Below are 19,080 nucleotides of genomic sequence, written 5' to 3'. Positions count from 1 at the left end.
TGGATGCCGTAGTCATTAACTGAACAAATTTGTTTGAAAAAGAAATGGAGTGGCGATGACCTTGCAGGAAGACCCCAACCTAAAGATACTGAATACTGAGATCTGTGAGCTCCAAAAGCAGTATGACAAGGTTAGGGTGACAATGCGCTCAATTGCTACAACGCAACACCTTGCCAAGTTGTAGCACGGGAAGCAGCTCCTCGCACAGGTGGAAGCAACTTAGAAAAAATAAGCAGTACTTAAGGCCAACTTGAGTCCTTGGTTGGAAGAAGCCTACCAAGTTTCAACCAACATTCAGGAGAAGATGACGAACTTGCAACTCACACAACATAAGATTGAGCTAGCCAGCGAAGGACAGACTACGGAGTAACTCGTTGAATAAGTGAAGTGATGTAGAAGTTGTGCAGGTGGAGCTGGGGATATTTACAGTAAGATCACCGTGCCATCTGAGTGAAATGAGGGCGAGTCATGGCTTTTGTGTTCAGGGCCTATTGGGATGTGGTCCCCTGGGTTAGTTTTGGGTTAAAAACCCAAGTTTTGATGTAAATTTCGATAGAAATATGTAAGGTCTCTGTGAATTGTGGATGCAGAGTGCGTAGGTAGATAGGAGTCAAAAAGGGTTTTTACCCTCATTTATGTAAAAGATTGAGTTGATTTTGAGATCTACCCTTGGTCCATGGACCATGGCATTGTATAAATAGGTGTTTCTTAGAGAGTCTAAGGTAGATCTATGCTTTGTTTATGGGTACAACGAATGGAGTCTTAAGGAGTTAGCGCAGAGAAGTAAGTCTTAGAGGAGGAAAAGACTATGCAACTAAGTGCGCACAGGCCTAGAGTAGTGTCCGCAGTTGAGTGTGCAGTCTGTAACCTTGTACTGAAGATCAATAAAGAACTCTGTTGGAGAAATTCATATGTTTCATCTCATTCCTTCTGTTGTTTATGTTTGCGATGTATGTTGTGATGATATAATGTATTTATGAATTAATGATGTATTGATGCGTGAATCTACTGGATAAGTCATATTAATTGAACGCAGTGCATGTTAAGTATTTATGCAAATGTTAGAATACTTTACATTAAGTTTATTAAGCACTTAAGCAACTCTGTGTGGATTTTGATCTAAGGCTAGTCTCTGATACACATAATTAGATAACCTATCTGTTAAAGGTACGTAGAAGTTGATCGTAGACCTTTGCGGAGGTCTAGAGGCCATTTGAAGGAAACTACAGCGCTAAGCCCTAAGTGCTTAGACATCTGCGTGAAGGCAGATCTAGGACATAAAAAGGACATCACAATGATCTCTGGACGCAAAAAGTTGGTTCCAACATCCCCCATACTGCTTCAGGTGAGACTTCAGTCCGCACTATGCAGGTTGATGCCAAAAGAGCCAGTAGTGTAGGGTTTTGTTTGGCACAACTAACTCTGGACCTGGGTTAGGACCCACTAAGCCAACAACAGGAAAATGTACCTTTCTTGCCTTAGCACTTGCCCAAAACAACAATCTTCATTCCCACTTATCAACTACCTCCTCTAGACTTGCTATGCCTCAACTATATATAGCTTTTTCCAATACAATGCCATGGTTCACGGACCATGGGTGAGTCTCAAACTATCACTTACTCAAACAAGGGGATAAAACCCCTTTGAATCCTATCTGGTTGTTTGCTCTACATCTACATTTCACAGAGACTTTACATTATTCACAAAAATTTTACAAAATTGGGTTAAACTAACCCCAAAACTGACCCTAGGGACCTTATCCCAACAACTTACCATGATAGAGGTACCTCGTAGGAAATTAAGGATCACTTAATATAATGATCAAGATGACATAAGCCATACATTAAATCATGTACAAGTGTTTGGAGGTAGATTGGGCGCCATGCACTCCCCATCGATGCATCAAAGGAATTGTGTGGGGGTCCACAAGTTCATCATTAACTGGCGCGGGGGTCACACAGTGGACAATTTTCCTGAGATTGCCAATCAAAGATCAATGACAGAGGTTAACTGCGCACCCCCTGCTTCTAAAACCAAAAAAATCCTAAGGAGGTCATGCAAAGCACATGCATTTTTTCAACTCAGTGGGCAATGTGGCCATAGGACATACGCATTGTCCTAGAGGAAATTTATGTAGAGCAAAGGAAATGGTTAGATCCCTTAAAAATATTAAATAAAGGAAATTGGTGAAAAACTAGCCTGGGGACCCTTCTCTCTCCTCTCCCACAAAGGGACATGTGCTAGCTTATTAGTGGTTGAGCATGACATCAACATAGGGCCAATTACAGGTGGACATGTATCATGTAGATTCAATGTTTTTAGGTACCCAAGTGGGCCGTTTCCGAGTGACACATGCCACCACTCCAGAGGAACCAGGTGTCCCTAGTGATGTCAGCATGATGTCGACTTGGTGGTATGACCCCCAAAATTTTAAGAGAGTGCAATAAGGAAAGCACTAGGCAGTGAGAATTGGAATATGTTAGATTGACAACATATAGTGGCAGCCAATGAAAAAGGCATCAGGAGGACCCCACATGACATTGAGGCCGAGAGGAGGTTACCTAGAAGAGGTTATTTTCATAGTTAAAAAAAGTGTCAGGAGAAAAGGCATCAAGGCATGGATGATAGGCATATTGGAAATGGTAGCCTATCAGAGGGTGACAAGTGGTACATAATATCACCCTGAAGCACAAGCTCGGAGGTTAATTAATGAATAAAATATTTAAAAACATTGGGATAAAATGGCTACGGTTTAATGTTAGTACATGATTTTTTATCATTTCGCATAGAAACAAGACTAAGGCCACGGAGCATAAAACAAAGTAATTCACCACCCGAAAGGTAAAAACTGGCTTAGCACCTAAACTCCTAGTAAATGGTTGGGAAGACGTAGGCATATGGTAGCGAGGCAAGAAGGTGCTAGTGCAAAACATTCTAAGGCCATAAAATGGTGTAATTTGCAGTATTTTTTTCTAATAAAAAGACCGTGAAGACCTATTTTGGTAGGGAAGTTTGGTAGTGGTACATTAAAAAGGATTTTTGGACTATGGTAAAGTAGAATGGGCACATACAAGGATGTTGATGAGGCTCATCAATGGGTAAATCATATACACCTTAATTCCACTCTCCAGTTTATTAAAATCAACTTTTCTCACATTTTCTTACAAGTTTTGTTATATTTTGCTTAGTGAGAAGGGTAGAGATGAGATGTCATGTCTTGTGGTCTAATGTGCATTGATTACAAGTTTTTGAGAAAATTTTGGCTAATTAAAGTGTAGGAACTCTAAGTAGACAAGCAAGAGGGTTTTTAGGATATTGGATCTCCCTCCTTAACTCCTCACTCACTCAAATATTCCTCCACCTGATCTCATCAGCTCAGAGTTACAAGCAGTCGAGCCATTAAGGTCATTGGCCACCAAGCCAGTAATAGTTGAAGACCAGTTGATCTCAAGTTGGGAGCCAAGCCTACCTATGTTTAAGTAAGTTTTTGGTAGCTTCAGTTGTATAAATAAGAAAGCCTAGATCCTCATTATGATTTAATGCCTTTTGTTGTAGCAAAGAGGCATTTTCAAGCTATGACATTGTGATTGATGACTCTTTTGTAATTTTGATATTTTAATGAAAATGAGAAGAATTCCCTTGATCCATCACTAATTTGACTCAAAGGGATGAAGCTCTTGGGTTAGCACCCAACCCTAGTAGCAGAGGTTCCTTTTTTTGTACATGTATGCTTAGATTACATTCCTAGTTAGCTGCTAAACTGATTTTGGTTTTGTTAATCTGCAAGTATTTGGATGGTTAATTAGTTTGCTTCCATTTGTGGATAGTTAGATTAGTGGTATGTTAGTAACAATAGACACTCCATAAAAGATTTTGATAGTGTCTTTCACCTCATCTCCTTTATGGGATCAAGACTTCAAGGTTCCATTCACATAGCCCAAAAAATAGATTTCTTGTTTGATTACTGCATAATCTAGAGGTTCTTGAGGAATAAATCATTGTCTTTGAGTTGCTTAGGATTATTTTCAATTTTCATTTTGATCTCTTGAGCCTTTATATGGTTTAAAAGAGCTTCCATTCATGAACTTAGCCACTAGATAATAATAACTTTGTTTTCCTCCATTCAATATATATTTTCCATGTATAAATGAATTTGCCCATAAATGAAGACAAGAGTGTATGTTGTTGCAAGAGCTTCTAATTTTCAGGGAGACCTCATCTCATTCACCTCATCCAAGTCCTATCCGCCCATGTTGCCAAAGTCCACTAAACCCTAAATCCAAATTCTTGTTTTGTAAGAAAAGTTGTCATTTCCATTGAGAAAATCCAACCATCTTGAAGAATCTGACTAAGCCTTGAATATTTTTCACCTCCTCCATACCTTATTTCTCCATTAGATACCTTTCCCACACTTCATTCTACCTTTCCTAACACCTCCTAAGATTTCTGCATGTTTCCTGTAGTAAAACAGGTCATCCTATAGTAGAACTAAGACATCTTGTAGTTGTACTACAGGAAACCCTGTAGCAGTATATTTTAAGCTTGAATTTATAGAAAATTTCCATTTGAGCTTAAATTAGGGCTCCACTTGGCTTCCATACCCTTGAGACTAGTCCATACCTTTACCTCCACACTTGTCTCCTCTGCCAAAGAACAAGTGAAAATTAGCATTTGCATTCATAAAACTAAACATAAAAAAAAAAAAAAAAAAATAAAATAAAATAAATAAATAAATAAAAATAAAAAATTGTTTTTTCTACAATCTCTAAATTAGCACATGTAGGCATCAGTCATAATACTTCTTAGATAATATTCCATGCTAAGTTAGTATATATCATCACATGTTATAAACAAGGTTAAGCTAGGTTTCTTTTGCAAGAAAAATGCGTAAATGAGTAGTTAGATGATTTCATGTCACTTTATAAGCATCTTCCAATTCAGTCTTTTATTCCCTAGAGTAGGAAACATTCCTTTTCTTTCATTAAGGATAATTTTCCCTTTTCAATTTGGTAGTTAGACTCCTTCTAGTCAATAGAAGGTTGGTTTGAAAATCCCTAGTGGTCTATCGCCCTAGTTCAAAAGTGACAAGAGTAGACCATTGCATCTACCGTGTATACAACACTGTCACCTCTAAGTTTGTACGAACCCCTGTTGATGAAGTAAAGTTGGTAGCCCCAAGAGTTGCATCGTTCTTGCTACAATAATGGCACTCATCACTTTTTGGAACCATTGTCGGGGAGGTTTCTAAGTAGATGTGATTTCTTCTTTCTTTATTTCCTTATTTGTTTATAATTCTGCAAATAGTTCCATTCAGAAAATAGTTGAAATGTTTTTCTTTCTTTCCAATTCTACAAGTAGTTGAAATTTGGTCTTGATTTCTTTCCCATTCTATAAGTAGTTCCATTCAGCAAGAAGTTGCAATTTGGTTTTTCTTTCTTTCCTTTCTGCAAGTAGTTCTAAAAGAACCCTAAATTAGAAAAAATAAAATCCTTTCATGCCTCGTAGAAGTAGAGGCAACTTAGGGAAATTTTTTCCAAATACCCCCACTACATGGAACAACCAACCTTCCCTCTTCTTTAGTGGTTGTAAGATAGTGGACCCATTAAGTGAACAACCAAAGATTTTTGAAGAGCCTATCAGAGAAGAAGAAGAAACCATTCTACCAACCTACACCATGGCTAAAAATAGAAATGGGATTGGAGATAGAGAAGGAGCTGAGAATAGAGTTGAGGGAGGCTTTCCCATCAGAGAAAGTAATGGGGATGCTAGGATGAACGACATAAGCCCCTCCGCTCTTCCTCACTTTCATGGCCTAACATCAGAAGACCTAGATACCTTTTTATTCAAGTTTTTTGTCATGTGCAGAACTTATGATTACACCTCCCATGACCAAAATTTGAAATTGTTCCCATCCACTCTCAAAGATACAACCTGGTGCTTGTTCATGGGTTTACCTAGGGACAACATCACCATCTGGGCTCAGATGCAAAAATCCTTTACCAATAAACATAGGGACTACTATAGGTCCAAAGATACCAAAGAGGAAATTTTCAAAATGACCTTGGGACATGATGAATCCTAAGAAGACTATGAGGAAAGATTCCAAATCAGCTACAAAAGGGTCAAGTGCACCCTTGATCCTGAATCGCTTAAGCTAGTCCTTCTTAGAGGGATCAGGGAAGATCTCCTAGAAACCATAAACCTGCTATCAAGAGGGGACATCTATCAGTTACCCTATGATGATATCAAGATAGTTTTCAAAAATCATTCTAGGGAAGCTAGAAAGAAGGTTAGGGCTAGTCAAGCTTTGGCCAATTCATCCTCCTCCAACACATCCATCAAAAGTGAAATTGGGAAGATGTTGGAAGACTTTAAGAGTGAAATGTTGCATACCCTTGCTCTGCAAATGGACACCATGCAGATCAATAGGATGTAGGAGGAAGCAGAGAGAGCCTTAGCTATCTTCTACTCTAGATGCACCAAGAGACACCCTAGGCATGAATGTCCATTAAATATTATATAGTTATGCTCGATTTTTGAGGAAACCCACTCCACAGAGAAGTTCCCTTCTCTACCTGGACTAGAATCTATGTATTAGGGAATTGAAGGGGTGATTGAACAACTATGCTACATCAACCAAAGGAGGTCTCAAGGACCTCAACCACACCAAAAAGGCATGCAAGGGGCATCCTATTCATATTACAACCCTAACCAAAATAAATTGATTCCCCCTTGGTGCCCTCCTACTCATTCTTCATGGTCCACACCTTCTCCCTGGTCTTTTGCACCTTAGTACCATTCCCAACCTGTCAGCCAACCATTTTAGCCATATGATACTCCATAACCTTAGTGGAATGCACCATCCCAGGGGTGGAGGCCCCCATACAACCAAGCTCCAACTTTACCGCCTTCACCTCCATGTCAAACATAGCTCCTACGCCCTGCTCCACCTAAGAAACAACAGATAGGTCACAATAGGTCTACGGTGGAGAAGAATCCTACCCTACCTATGCTATGTAAATTCAAGAAATTAATTTTACGTCTCGAAGAGTTCTTGCAGACAATCAACCTCCACCCCCATTTGAGGAGCTTCAAGAGGAAAAGGAGGAGAGTGTCCCTCAAGCAAATCCACCTCCTTTTCCTGAGAGATTAATCCATCCCATCCAGCACACCCCAGAAGAGACTAAACTTCTCATTGAATTGAAAATCCTATGTGTTAAAATCTTTCTTCTCTAATCTATCAAGGATGTTCCCTGCTACAACAATTTAATCAAGGAGAAATGTTTCAAACATCCTGGGAGGTGAAATAAAGACAACCCTACCATTAATATCATTGGAAAACTATCTGACTTAATGTTGGGGTGGGTCATTTTTCCAAAGTATCTAGATCTTGGAAGTCTTGTGGTACATGTGCACATCGATGACATCATTTTCCCCCATTCCTTGATCGATCTTGGGGTTTCCATCAATGTGATGAATAAGGAGAATATTCTTAAATTGAGTCTCCAGGGATCATCAAGAAATACCACAACAGTCTTGGAGCTTGTGGACAAGTCCACATTATCTCCTAAGGGAGTTGTTGAGGATGTGATGGCCTCCATTGATTCCTAGGAATACCCTGTTGACTTCTTAGTTCTCCAACCTAAGACCAAGTTCAATGGTTATCCTCTCATCCTTGGGAGGCCATGCTTAGCCACTACTGATGCTTACATAAGTTGTAGGGTTGGAAATATGACTATTAAAAATGGGAATTTGTCCAAACAATTGGTCTTGTGCCCTCCTGCTCAACCATCTCTGGAGCATGACTTACCTTTATGGTTAGAAGAGGAGGAAGAAGATGAAGTCTAATATTCCTCAATTTGTACCCTAGATGCTACTATAGGAGGGGGGTAACTTGATGAAGACGACATGATTGAGAAAATCCTCCAGACTCATCCCCCCAACACCATGTCTCTTGAGGAGCTGGTGAAGAAATTTGAAGATAACCCTTAGAATGATCTGTGCCTAGCTAACTCAAGCCCTACTCATATCAAGATGATAGAATTTGGGTGAGAAAGAACATTGAAAATAAACCCCTCTCTCTGTACATCAGAAAGAGGAATTACATGACATGCTAACAAAGAATTTGGATGCCTTGGGCTAGAGTTACAAGGAAATGAAGGGAGTCTACCCTTCAGTGCGTACTCACCACATTTACATCAAGAAAGGTTGCAAGCCAGTGTGCCAACCTCAAAGGAGGATGAACCCAAACCTCAAGGATATAGTCAAAGAAGAACTGCAAAAGTTGTTGGATACGGGGTTCATTTACCTCATCTCAGATAGTGAGTGGGTGTATTCTATGTTTCTGGTTCCAAATAAAAATGGAAATTGGAGGATTTGTGTGGATTACCAAGAGCTAAACAAAGCCACAAAAAAGGACCATTTCTCGCTACCTTTCATTGACCAAGTATTAGATGGACTGAAAGGAAATAAGTTATTCCCTTTCTTGGATGGATTTAGTGGCTACAATTAGATCCAGATCAGCCTAGAGGACCAAGATAAAACCACCTTCACCTGTCACTGGGGTACCTTTTCTTATAGGGTCCTTCCTTTTGGGTTATACAATGCCCCTGTCACTTTTCAGAGGGTAGTCCTAAGCACGTTTGCATAGTTATTCCATGACTTTGTGGAAATTTATATGGATGATTTCACCCCCTATGGGTGTTATTTCCTAGAGGCTCTCTCTACTTGGGAAAAGAATTAAACAAATGCATTGAAATGAACTTATCCCTTAGTATCGAGAAGTGTGAGTTCTTGATGACTGTAGGGACTATTATAGGTCACTCAATATCCTAGGAAGGACTCAAAGTAGACCCAAATAAGATAGTTATCATAAAGAGGGTCCCTACTCCTTGGAAGAAGAGGGATGTCAAAATTTTCTTAGGCTTTGTTATAGATCCATTTGGGAACATCACTCCCATCATTCAGATCAGTACCATTAGGGCTCATCAAATGCTAATTCAGTTGTTGCATGCCCTAGACAAGTCACAACTTTGAATCCCACCTTCCTTGAGAGTTTCTTGGCCTGAATCCCTTTAGAAATGCCTCCTTGAGGGACCAACACAGCCTTGGACAGGGTAAGTGTGCTTCAGTGTAGGTAGGCCCATGTCAGGGTGCTCTGCAGAGCACCTAGGTCCACTTTGACCTGTGCTGGGTGAGATTGAGCGAAATTCACATAGGGTTCTAGGAATATTCTTATATTCTGGAGCCATATAGAATATTATCACACTTATCATCTCCTATGAGCTCGAAATTGGATAAGGAATGAGTTAAGTAACCTCCTATCCTCTCATCCCTCCCTCCATGGGAATTAACTCTAAGTTTGGAAGGCCATTCAATACCCTCATTTATGACCAAACCTTCTCCATTTTCCTATAAATTGAGCACCCATCTAATTGATCAGGGGCTGGAATTTGAGAATTTGTAAGGATATACTGTTGGTGCGAAGATTGAGATTGTAAGAAAGTGTTGTTATGTTGCCGGAGTGCTGTGCTATTGATGTGATTTTGGTGGGAACCCAAGCTGGAAGAGTGACAATGGATTGGAATTCATCGTTGTAATTCTTCCTTCTACTTAATAAATTTGTTTACACCTTTTTCCATATGCTTATCTTGATATATGATGTTGATATGTGTGAATTTACCTGATTCCATTTACTTATAGTCGATAGATCTCTTGCTTTGATTGGTTCTCTGTCTTTTGTTTATGCTTGCAAGTACTTTTTGAGCGAATTAAGTTCGAGAAGGAGCGATGGGAACCATACAAAGGAGACAAAAGTAAAGCGAAAGAACAAGTAGGTCCTTTGATTCCCTTTGTCTTATTTTTTATCTATAGAAAAAGGATAAGCGCTTTAAATCTGTTGTTCTAGGTATAGCTACCTACCTAGGGAATTAATGTTTATCCGTAGATGCAAAATTCCTCATATCAAATTGGCGACCATACTGGGGAACGATCATCATTTTGAGTAGTTTACCTTCATCCTAGTACACTCTAGTAGACCTTGTTTCGATAGATCTTTCTTCAGCCTTTTGAAGTGGTTTTTGGTGAAAATTGTGCTTGTAAGCCCCTAGGATGGCCTCTCTGGCACCAACGCATGTTTGTTCTAGAGACAGAGCACTGCAGAGCACCCTTGGCTTGAGGATAGTGCTCTGAAGTGCACTATCTCCCATTCAAGGCTATGTTGATCCTCCTTAGGACAAAAATCCCTCCTTTGAGTTAATTTTTTTCCAAATTTCCTTCTGTTTCTGCTTGCTGAAAGGTCAATGATGCTTGTGTCTTTGCAATCAATTTTTTTTTCCTTTTCCAGCCCTACTTTGTCCTTGATTGTTTAGTGTTTCTTAAATGATTTCTTTATTACTATCAATTCATTATCAAAGTTAGTTTATATTCGATTAATATTTGTTCAAAAGAAAGTGTCGTAAAAGTCTTCATTTCTTTCGAAACGGAACTGTCATAAAGTCTTCGTTCTTGCAAAAAGATTAATTGATTGTATGTGCATTAGTTTCCTTTTGTTCACCACAACATTAATGGAATTGAAAAAAAAAACTTTTATTATGCATTAAAAGAGTTTGTGTGTGCTCGTAGGAATAGATTAGGGAAATTGCATTAGACATGTTCTTTGTTCTTTGATTACAAGAATCTGATTGCTCTATCCCTATTAGCTAAGGTTTTCATTGTCAAAATTGGATGAAAAGGATTCTTATCATATTAATTGCATTCTAGGAATTGAAAATACATCACGTGGTGAACCTTGAAAGCAAATTCTTAATCAAGATCGACTTAAAATTAACATCAATTAACCTAATGGAGCATTGTCACCTAACACAAAACATTTAGAGGTTCTAGGATAGAGACGTGTTCTAATGTCGTAAAACATAGTAGTTGTCATTAACTTGTCTGTGATACATTCCAAGTGTGATACCTTATTCCACGTACGTGAGTATATCGTATCTTGTCTGCATACCTTTAGGTATATAGGGCGGTGTTATAGTACGTAAATTATATGTGAATGCTCTCACTATGCGGTTTTGCATTAGACAATGCTAATACGGATTGGGCCTCCACCTACTTACAAGTATATATGGGACGACAACACTAGGTTGCTATCCATCCTTAGGTAACCAAGTAGGTTGCCTTGTACATTGTGATACACTGAACACAGCATTTGGGGAGATTGCCTGCCTGTACTTCTTGGTTCACCAAGAGGTATTTTACAGTTCACAGTTGCTTGGTAAACCTTTTTGCCTAGCTTACCCCTTTTTATTTATTTCTTTTTGTAATAAAATCAATCAGAAATCATGGAGGAAAATCAACCCTTACCTTGTCATTCACGAAGAGCAACGAGTAAACCGCATTTACCAGCCGAAGCTACACCTATCTAGTTGAAGTGGTCTTGTTTAACTGGATCCAGTGCTTCAAAAGCCTCTGGTTCTTCATCTGAATTATTAGAAACACCTATACAAGTAAGTACTGTGACCCTAGTTACTCCTACGATTACTGGTACATCTGTTACTAAAGTGGATCTCCACAATTACACGAGGAAACTAGAACTAAATCTAGTGAAATGGTAACCCAAGTTGTTCAACAACAAGTTGATTCTCAATCTTACGTTGTTCAACAAGAAATTACTTCTGAATCTAAATCTATTCAACTAGAAGTAGATCCTGAACCCATCACTGTTCAATCAGAAGTTACTTCTGAACCAGAAGTTGTTCACGAAGCGCAACCTGAACCTATTCTTTTACCAGAACATTTGGGTCTTAAGGTTGAACAATTAGAAGTTGTTACCTTACCAAAATAAGATCCACCGGTACTTCCTCAGACATTTGTACTTATCACAACTTCCTATTTATCTCAACAACAAATACCAAAAATCTATTACAGACAAGACGGTGAAATTCTTCCACCTGGTTTGATTTCGATAGAAGAGGAACCTAAGCTAGAATCACCTAGAACTCCATTTCATTTTGGAACTGGACTTTATCTATATCCTTATACTCCTCACTTTACTGCTCCTTTTTATCTTGATTACTTTCAGACACCCGTTGATTCGTTAGGAAACTTATTTGGACATTTGACCATGGCAGAGTCAACATCCTAGACCGTACCATCTGTTACGGCTACAACAGAATCTTCTGTCGTAACCTCTTTGATGTTTACTATGACACCTAAGTCACACTTGTATGGTGTTTCGTCCATCCCATCAGGTTACCAATCTTTATCAGGAACCCACTCAGGTGTTGCTTCTAGCCCTTGGTCTTCACCAATGTCCTCTACTGGAATTTTATCTGGTTCTTCATTAACGAATACAGAATAGTTGGACCCATCAAGTTCACATCAAGCTTGTTCATCTGGTTACGTCCTATGTATCTGCATTACACTAGACTACCCACATACGGAGAACAATATGCACATTCTCCTTATCCTCCATTTTCTGGGGGGCAATTGTATGTTGATATGCCATCGTCTTTAGGTCAACTGGGAATGATTTTCTGTTAGTGGCAGCTAACCATGCCCATTTAACCTATGCTTGTGTATCGATCACAACCTATGAAATCTATCTCATCCATACCCACAACACTTGTTTTTACAATTGTACCATAGTCAAAAGCCCCAATTGTTGTATCTCAACCTATGCAAGTTGGCCCTTCAACCTCAGACACCCAAGTTTTAGGTATATAGATCAAGCCTTCTCAGGCATTTTTACAACAACCACTTGTGTCTGGAGTCCAACAAATTTAGGATAGTTTACCTTTTACTGGAATGACTCATATTTACACTAGTTTAGTGTATTCACAACCTAGTCAACCTTACATTGGAGAGCAACAACAACTGTTAAATCAACAACCATTGTACCAACAACAACAATACTTGATTCAATAGCCTTGGCAGCCCTAATATCAACAACAAAAATTCAAGCAATACCAACCTCAACATGGACTTGGACAACAACCTTATGTTGGGTTTGGTCAACAACAAGTTTATCTAGGTCCTGGTCAACAAGCCTATGCTAGGTTTGGACAACAACTAATGTATCTTGGTGCTCAACAACAACCTTATGTCGATTTGCTAAACAAACTTACCCTTATCAAGGTTACCAGTAGCAGATGCCTTATGCTAGTATGCAAAGGCCTATTCCCAGGAAATTCCGTCTTACTTTGGATATGCTCAACCTGATCTCAATAGACAGTTGTCCTTCGTTGCAACACTTGAATTAGCAGATCTAAACTGGCTCACCAATGACCCAATTCATTATACACCTTGGTGGCCGGTGATTCCTCATAAGTTACCTTTTGATATTTTGAAATTCAATGGAAACCCTGGAGAAGACTTATCCAACCATGTCATGACTTTTCATTTATGGTGTTCATCAAATTCCTTGAATGATGATTCTGTTAGACTACATCTTTTCCAGAGAATGCTTATTGGTCCAGCTACGAAGTGGTACATTGAGTTACCATGAGATTCTTTTGATAACTTCAATGCCTTAGCTACCACATTTTTGACCCACTTCTAGTTACCCTTACGATATGAGACTGGAATATAACTATTAACCAACTTTAAACAAGCTACTGCTACTCATATTTCTGATCATATTCATGAGTGGCGTCGTCATCGTTGAATGGTTAAAACTTATGTTCCTGAGCAGCTTTTGGCTGAGTGGTTTATAAAACCCTTGCTTCCATCTATCACTAAAGATGTGGTGAAAGGTGGAGTTGTCACAGAAGAGCAAGCAATTGCTTGTGCCCAATATTTGGACTTGATTTATATAGAGTCTGGCATGCTCTATGAGAAGATCCCGAATGCACCCCGACCAGCTTTCACTTTTCCTCCACCACCGAGTAAGGACTTTCATGCCCGTGAGGGTGTGATTGGTTCTTTGAGCACACAAATAGCAGGTAGACCATCTAGTTAAACACTTTCCATTTCCAATCAAACTATAAATTCACATGATAACACTCTTACTTCTGAAGTTAATGTTGTTTCATCAAATAAGGGCAAGAATGAAAAGCAACCAAGAAGTAAGAAGAAGGGGAAAAACAAGAAGAAACAAAATAATTCCCCTCAAGAGAAATCATCTGATTCCTCACCTTCGGCTAGGAAACCTCATTACCTGTGTTTGATCTGTAACGATGAGCATTTTACGTGAGATTCTCCTTACCGCTCTGAAGTCTCAAAACTTCTGAAGACTTCTAATACATCCATGGTATTGACTGATCCTTTTCCAAAACCAGAGATAAATATGGTTGCTACAGACCATGCTTCCACTTCCCAAGTGCTTATGTTATCCACCTCTAAGCCTAAAATTGAAGTTTTGGTGTCAACACAAAGTAAACATTATGGAAATCAACCGTCATCATTGAATAACTAGGCTGATCAACCTAATTCTTCGACTTCGACTTCAAATAATCCTATTCAACCACCCATTGCACCAGAGTTAACAATAAAACCGCCTAAGGGAGTTGTACATAAATCGACATTTAACCCTCAAGATCGAGTTGCACAGAACTATGATATAGTAGAAGTTTTGGCTTAGTCACCTTCCTCGAGGTGCTTTAGAACTATCCCTCCCAAAAGCAAGCTTTGTTTTCAAAAATTGGTGGAATCGATCCAACTAATTCCAATCTTGTGCTTTTCATCCATGCGGGTTATACACCATAGTTACTAGCACAATTAGAATTCTTGATTCAAGTAAATGCCTTGAATAAACTTGTTCATCAAACCATTATTGACGAGGGGGAATATACTTGCATTATGTCTATGAATTGTTGGAAAACACTTGGATCAATGCCTGTGTCATGTTCACCAACAATGTTAAAAGTTTTTGACAGACACACATATATGCCTTGTGGAATATTGATTCATATGCAAATCGAACTAGGAGGCAAAATAGTAACTGTTGAAGTTGAGGTTGTTGACAGCCCCCTTGACTACAACATTTTACTAGGAAGACTGTGGGTTTATGCTATGGCTGCTGTGGTTTCAACATATTTTCATATGATCCCATTCCCTCATAAGGGTGGAATCACAGTTATCGACCAACTTGCCTTCTTCACCTCTAGTTCACACGCTACAAGAAGAAATATTCCATTGGTGCACGAACCCCTGCTATCTCTTCAAAACATTGGTGTAGGTCTCTTTAAAGATCCTTCCCTAATGGGTACTTTTTCACTACCATCACCATCAAATTTCGCGGAAGTGGCAAAAGTTGAGACTTGCGACATGATATCTTCCACTTCATCTGACTTAAGGAACATTACCAATAGTTTTGAAGTTGATAGTAGAAATGAAATCATGCCACTAAGACCTATTGAGCTACCATAGCAATCAATCATTTTGGCTTGTGTGGCGAACCCAAATCCATATTCGTCAATTGTATGGGTAGATCGTTCATTAGAATATGGTACTTCCTCTAATCCTTTTTCACGTATATTTTCTACTGATGAAGGAATCATCCAATCAATGATGATGGAACGAGAACCATGGAAAGATTATCATCATCGTTGCCATCTTACAGATTACATAGAATATTATTCAAATAAACTTAATCACCCTTCAGTTGTTGATTTCCTTTCAAATTCTGTTTTCATAGATTTAATATATTCTTAGCGAAACCTATCAAATATCGAAGAAACTATTTCTATCAATATTTTGACCAAACCTAACATTGTAGAAAGCATTCATGTTGGAAAATCTTGTTCTCCATTACAACTTGATATTTATCATGCTCTCTTTCATGAATTTCAAGATATATTTGCATGGTCATACGAGGAGATGCCAAGAATTGACTCTAATATAGTTGAACATGAAATCAAAATGTATCCTCATGTCAAACTAGTGTGACAGTGCCTCCATCTTGTTCATCCAAAGAAGGTTGCTGCTATTAAAATAGAAGTTGAAAATCTTTTGCATGCTAGCTTCATTTATCCTGTTCCTCTTACTAATTGGGTTTCCAATATTGTTCATGTCATGAAGAAACAAGGGACAATACAAGTGTGTGTCGATTATAGGGATGTTAATCAGGCTTGTCTAAAAGACAATTATCCTACTCCCTTTATCGACTAGATTATTGATGAATGTGCTGGATGTGAAATTTTCTCATTTATGGATGGTTTTTCCAACTATAATCTGATCAATATCCACCCAAACGACCAACCAAAAACTACATTTCTTTTTCCATGCGGCACATTTGCTTATAGGAAACTCCCGTTTGGTTTGAAGAACGCAAGGGCAACATTCCAGAGGGCGATGAATTATGCCTTCCATCACATCAAACATATTTTTCAACCATACCTTGATGATTTACCTTCTCATTCACAAAAACAAACTGATCACCTGCATCATTTGAGAGATATATTTTTACAGTGCCGACACTACAAAATACGACTCAATCCACACAAATGTGTGTTTTGCATTGGTTCTGGTCATTTTCTTAGATTCGTAGTGTCTAATGAGGGAATTCAACTTCATCCACTTAATTTTAAGGCAATCCTTGATTTGCCTCCACCTTCCAATCTACTACAGTTACAGAGACTCCAAGGGAAGGCTAACTTTTTGAGGAGGTTCATTCCCAGTTATGCTGAAATGGCTAAAGGATTTACTCATTTATTGAAAAAGGGGATACCCTTCCATTGGGACTAGGTTGTGCAAGCTTCCTTTGATGCTCTTAAAGATACCTTGATTAGAGCCTCATTAATGTATTCCCCGAATGATCAAAATGACTACTTCATGAATCTCACCGATGCAGATACAACCATTGGAATGGTTTTAGTTCAAGAAGAAGATGGGATTGAACATCTGATATATTATTTGAGCCACAATCTCAATGATACAAAAGTTAAGTACTCTTATGTCGAAAAGTTAGCTCTGGTTGTTGTTCAAGCTGTACAGAGATTTCGCCACTATATCCTACTCCGAAAGACTATTGTAATTTAGGATTGCAACCTTATGACATATATTTTGTCACATCAATTGCCGGGGGAGAAATACTCAAAATGGATCGTCATTTGGCAGGAGTTTGATTTGGAGTTCATCAAATCCAAATCAAAGAAATCTCTAGTCTTTGTTGAGCTTCTTTGTGACCTTCCCTCAAATACTATTGATTCAACATCAGAACCATCAATTCTGGATGAGTCTCTATTCCTGATTTCATCATCTGACACATGGTATGGAGATATATTGATTTATCTCTAGACCCAAAATTTCTGGCCTAATACCTCTTGCTCGCAACAACGACGTATTCGATACCAAGCCAAAGATTATGTTATTGTTGGCGACACTCTTTATTGTCATGGTATCGATACAATTTTACGAAGGTGCCTCACTCATGAGGAAGCCAAGAAAGTTTTGAATGATTTCCATTCAGGTGCTTGTGGTGGACACTTATCTGGTTATGCTATCGCTTAGAGAATTCTCTGTGTTGGTTACTTTTGGCCTTCCATATTCAAGGATTGCATAATTCCTATCAGAAGTTGTCACACATGCCATATCTATGACCGTAAATCTAGATTACCACTTGCACCATTGCATCCTATCGTCACTGTTGGACCATTTTCCTAATGGGGCATTAGCTTCATGACATGTAACCCCACCTCAGTCGCGAGGCATCGGTACAGTATAGTCGTCATTGACTATTTCACAAAATGGGTCGAGGTGATGCCAACATTAAAAAACAGTGGAGATACGACTACTCTTTTCTTTTTCAACCACGTGGTTGCCCGGTTTGGTGTACCACAGGCTATAGTTACATATCATGGGTCACATTTTCACAATCTCATGATGGCTGAGTTAACTACCAAGTTAGGACTTTGACATGATAATTCTACTCCTTATTATCCGCAAGTGCATGGACAAGTTGAGGCCATAACAAAGTCCTGAAGCGAATGATTCAAAGAATGATAGGGGTTCATAACGAAACTAGCATTTAATCTTGTCCTCTACCTTGTGGGCATATTGAACCTTGATGAGAAATGCAATTGGATTCACACCCTTTCAATTGGTGTATGGTCTGGAGGCAATCTTGCCGATACAATGTGAAATTTCATCTCTCAAACTCGTGGTTGACTTATTACCCGGTACCTCTAAAGAAGAAGCATGTTTCTTAGAACTTATCCATCTAGATGAAACCCGTCATGAAGATGAATTGGCTAACGAAGCACATAAGAAATGAATCAAGGCACAATATGACAACAATGTTAAGCCTCGCGTTTTCTTTGAAGGAGACCTCATCTTGCTTTACCATTAGGGAGCTGATAAAGTAGAAGCCAGAAAATCTGAATCGCTTTGGATGGTTCCTTATACTGTCAAGAGTGTTTTGGCAAAAGGTGCCTACGAGTTGGTGGATTATGATGGAATTCCATTGTCACAACCCCGAAATGGGCTATAACTCAAACGTTACTATGCTTAATCGAGTGTAGTAAAAATCACTGTATATACACTTTAATTGCATGTGTGTGTGTCAGTTTGTCTTTTATATTTTTTATGTGGTTATGTAATCCGCTTTGCATTTGTTGCAGATGTCGGAAACTTTGGAACCATTTGTTGGTTACGCCGATGGTGCTAGTTGTAGTACTCAGAACTTATCTTCTTCAGCATGGGCCATTTTCACTCCAAGTGGCACGTTAGTGATTTTTCAAGGGATTTGTATCGGTCGATCGATGAACAATATTGTTGAGTATAGCGCTTTGATCAAACTTCTCTTTGATGCCATTTCACTTGGCATTCACCGAATCATCATTAGGCTGGACTCACAACTCATCGTACTACAACTAACAAACATTTATATCGTCTAAAACCCAACAATTCTTTGTAGGTTCCTCAGAGTTCATATTTTGGAAAGAAATTTTGAGTACATTCAATATCAACATATTTCCATAAAATTTAACACAATAACTGACTCATTAGCAAACTATGTGTTAAACAGACATTTGCGACACATGTAAAAGTAAATTTTCAATTCACATCATTAGTTGAATAGGATTGTACATAACGATATATATAAAAACTATGAAAGTTAAAATAGATAGATGTTTTAAAAGTTTT

Source organism: Pinus tabuliformis, chromosome 4_1, assembly GCF_031772625.1.
Source record: "Pinus tabuliformis cultivar Carrire ecotype Pingquan chromosome 4_1, CPIR1, whole genome shotgun sequence".
Lineage (NCBI taxonomy): Eukaryota > Viridiplantae > Streptophyta > Pinopsida > Pinales > Pinaceae > Pinus > Pinus tabuliformis.
Note: the sequence above shows the minus strand (reverse complement) of the source record.